This window comes from Ictidomys tridecemlineatus, chromosome 15 (assembly GCF_052094955.1).
Source record: "Ictidomys tridecemlineatus isolate mIctTri1 chromosome 15, mIctTri1.hap1, whole genome shotgun sequence".
Classification (NCBI taxonomy): domain Eukaryota; kingdom Metazoa; phylum Chordata; class Mammalia; order Rodentia; family Sciuridae; genus Ictidomys; species Ictidomys tridecemlineatus.
The window spans coordinates 9,252,870-9,257,268 of NC_135491.1; positions in this window are offsets into that span (position 1 = coordinate 9,252,870).

A 4,399-nucleotide genomic window follows, 5' to 3' on the forward strand; every position below is an offset into this window, starting at 1 on the left:
AAAAAAAATATATTAAAAAAAACTCATCCTCTGAACTGCAGCCTCTCCACTGGTGCTGTCCACTGGAATGTCCCAAGGTGATGCAAGTGTCCTCTGTGTTGTCCCATGCAGTTGGCACCAGCCATGTGTGGCTATAGAGCACTTGCAGTGTGGCAGGTAGAGGAGGTGCTGAATTTTGGGGGAGGTCAGGGGAGGCGGGTCGTGGAGATGGAACTCAGGGGTCTTGACCACCGAGCCACATCTCCAGACCTTTTGGGGTTTCTCTGGGTGTCTTGTCTTGTTTTTTTGAGACCGGGTCTTGCTAAATTGCCTAGGCTGGCCTTGAACTTGCAATCCTGCCTCAGCCTCCTGAGTAACTGGGATTACAGGTGTGTGCCACTTGTCCAGGCTCTGGATTTCTATTCTGAATGAATTTGACCACCACACTGCAGGGCAGCTGTGATGACCGCCGGGTGGTCAGAACCACTACAACAGAACCGACATGGACTGTCCTCTCTAACCCTCCTCCCTCCTGGCAACTGTACTTCGTGTCAAGCTTGCTAACTGCAATTGGGTCTTTGTATTGTTTGTTGTCGTCGTTTCTAGGTATACATAACAGTAGGGTGTATTTTGACATAATAGACATACGTAGAATAAGTATAACTGGTTCCAATGAGGTTGTATATGATGTAGAGTTATGTTGGTCATGTATTCTTTCTCCCAAAATATTTTTTAGTTGTCAATGGACCTTTATCTTATTTATTTATATGTGGTGCTGAGGATCGCACCCACGTGCTGGGCAAGTGCTCCACCACTGAGCCACAGCCCCACCCCCCAGTGTATTCTTTTTCTGATATTTATTTTTCAATTGTAGATGGATATAATACCTTTATTTTATTTATTTATTTAATGTGGTGCTGAGAGTCGAACCCAGGGCTTCGCATGTGCTGGGCGAGCGCTCTACCACTGAGCCCCAGTCCCAGCCCTCAACCCCATTTATTCATTTTTTTAAATATTTTTTTTCAGTTGTAGATAGACACAATATTTTTTTTAAATACTTTATTAGTTGTTGGTGGACCTTTATTTATTTACTTGTGGTGCTGAGGATGGAACCCAGTGCCTCACACATGCTAGGCAAGCGCTCTACCACTGAGCCACAGCCCAGGCCCCATTTATTCTTCTTATTTATTTATTCTTATTATTTATTTAACTCATTCTTATTTAATTACCATAAACTTAGTAGCTCAAAGTGTTCTACTGTACTCCTGGAGATCCGAGGGTGTTCAGAAGACTCTGCTGGTTGAGCTCCTTCTGGGAGGCCAAGGGAAGTGTTCCTTCATTTGCTTTGTAGGGTCCATGTGCAGCGCTTGGCTTGTGGCCCCTTCCTTCCTTGTCGCATCTCCTGCCACTGCCTCTAATCCTCTTCTTGTTTTCCCTCCGTTTTTCTTTTTTCTTTTTTGTACCAGGGGTTGAATCCAGGGAACGTAGCCATTGAGCCCCATCCCCAGCCCTTTTTATTTATCTTTTTCATTTGAGACAAGGCCTCACTAAGCTTCTGAGATGGCCTCAACCTCGCCGGCCTCCTACCTCAGCTTCTCGAGTTGCTGGGATCACAGGCCTACGCCATGACGCCTGGCTCTACTTAGGTTTCTGTGGAAGATGTGACAGCAGATGTGCACCCCAGGATGGAGCCATACCAGGAGGGGCCACCGGCCACAGGCTGCAGATGCCTCTGGAAGCTGACAAAGGCCAGGAATGGACTCTCCCTTAGAGAAGGACCCCAATCCTGATGCCTGATTTTAGACTTCTAACCTGCAGACCTCGGGCCTCTGTGAAAGAACAGACATGTGTTAACAGAAGTCACTACGGGTGCTCGTCCATTACCACGGCCACGGGAAGCTCAGGCACAAGCTGAACTGTAGTATTAGAGGCCAAGGAGGGGCTCAAGCAGGCTCCAGGGGGTCCCAGAGCACACCTCATGTCTGTTTCTCCGTCTGGGGACTGGTGATGGGTGTGACCTTTTAAACATTCATCAAGCTCTATGCCTTGATTGGTGCCCTTTCCTGAATTTATGTGGCTCTTAAAAGTTAAAGCTAGGTGCAGGCTGGGGTGGTGGCTCAGCGGTAGAGTATTTGCCTGGCATGTGTGAGGCATGGGTTTGATTCTCAGCACCACATACAAATAAATAAAGTCCACTGACAACTAAAAAAAAAAAAAAAAAGTCAAAGCTAGGTGCAATGGTGCACACTGTAATCCCAGCTACTCAGGAGGCTGAGGCAGGCGGATCACAAGTTCAAGGCCAGCTTGAGCAATTTAGAGTGAAGCCCCAAGCCACTTAGTTGAGACCTGTGGGAGGCGGCCTCGCTGAATGATTCTCCTTCCCCTGAGCGGAGAGGACCTGGACATTGCCCTGGTCCTGGAGGTAGAGAACCCGTCTTCAGGCATAGACGTGCCGTCCGGCAGCCCTTGGGCCACTCACTTGTCCCTGTAACCCTGCCCCTCCTGACCTTTTTTGAATGGAACTTTCTACGAGGAGGCTCCCCCAATAAAAGCCCACTTCGGAACGTGCTGTCTCCCGCAAGCCTCGAGACTTTCCTCGCTCTCCCATTTGGAGATCTTGAGGCTGAGAGCGGAGGAGCCGTCCTGAAGCTTGGTTTAAAGCTAAAGTGTGTGTCTGTGTTTTATTTGGTGTCCCAGGAAATTCACACTAGCGACCTGAAGTTCAGCTGCCTGCGCTGGATGGGGGTGATAGAGACTCCATCTCCAAATTTTACAAAGATCTGGAGATGTGGCTCAGTGGATAAGTGACAGGACCCTCCCCTCCCAAAAAAAGGAGAAAAAAAAAGCTAAATAAAGCTGGGTGTGGTGATGCCCACCTGTAATCCCAGCTGCTTAGGAGGCTGAGGCAGGAGGATCACAAGTTCAAGGCCAGCCTCAGCAACTCACTGAGACCTTGTCTCAAAAAATTAAAAGGGCTGGGATGTGGCTTAGTGGGAAAGTGTCTCTGGACTCACCATCACCCCAAAAATATTAAATTCCAGCCCTCCCGGAGCCCCCCATTCTGGAAGGCCCCTGGAGGCCACAGGATGGGCCCCATCTCTAATAATATTCCTGTTTGGTCCTGGAACAGCCCCCCATGGATGCTGAGGGACAAGGTAGCAGTTTCAGTGAGTTTTATGCGTCCTATAGAATCAGTGAACCTCACAGCGCTCTTGGGGGACCTCTGACTTGCAGATGGTGTCAGTCAGGGTGATCCTGGGGTCTGGTCCCTCCAACTTGGCCTTTGTCTTCACTTTCACGCCCTCTCTAGGCCAGCTCCCTAGTGACTTCCAGCTTGTGCCCACTGTCAAAGTCCCTTTGGTGTTGGGAATGGAGCCCTGTGCGGGCCAGGCAAGCGTCCCCCACCAAGCCACCTCCCCGGTGCTGACACCATGTACTTTCTCTTCGGCATAGAGATCCTAGTCAGCGATGACCTACCCAAGACTATTTTTTCTTTGTTTCAAGATTATTTTTCTGGCTGGGGATGTGGCTCAAGCAGTAGCGCGCTCGCCTGGCATGTGGGCGGCCCGGGTTCGATCCTCAGCACCACATACCAACAAAGATGTTGTGTCCGCCGAAAAATAAATAAATAAATATTAAAAAAAAAAAAAAAAAAAAAAAAAGATTATTTTTCTGACTCTTTTGGATGGTTTCATCTGTGACATCCGAATGTCCACTTTTTAAGATGGTGTCCCCATTGTCCAGGCTGGTGCCAAATGCCTGGCTAGACGATCCTTCCTCCTGCCTCAGCCTCCCAAGCAGACAGGACTACTGGTGCCCCACCTCGTCTAGCCCAGACCCTCCACCTTTAGGGAATACGGTCAGAGCTGGTGCACGGAGACCTGGGAGCCGTGAGCGCGGGATGGCGGGCTGGTGGCCTCCCCCGACCCTCGGGTTCCAGACTTTCTGATGCTGAGCGTGTTGGGAATTCTGGGACCAGGTTTCCGGAAGCCCAGAGGAGGAGGCGGAGAAGCCAGCCCGGGGAGGAGAAGGACGCTGAGGGGGTGCAGGGTTCCCTGCGGGAAGGAGGGGCCCACCTGGGTCAGTGGGGGCTTCCTGGCACCATCAGCATCTGGACCCAGGGCGCTTCCGACACCTTCTTCAGGATGAAATAAAAGAGTCCTCAGTTGAAGGAATGGAAACCTCTTAACAGAAGAGCAGATGATGAACACAGAAAGCTGTGGGAGAGTTCTCTCCTGCCCTTCTGGGCTAGATCACAGGCGAAAGGAGGAGACCAGAGAGGGAAATCACCTTTCCTGAGGCCACCCAGGAAGATGTGGGACAGGCAGCCAAAGCCATCTGAAGGCGTCACACACAGGATCACGAGGACCAGAGCATTAGCGGCAGCCCAGCGCGGAGGATGGTGCTTTGACTGGGCGTG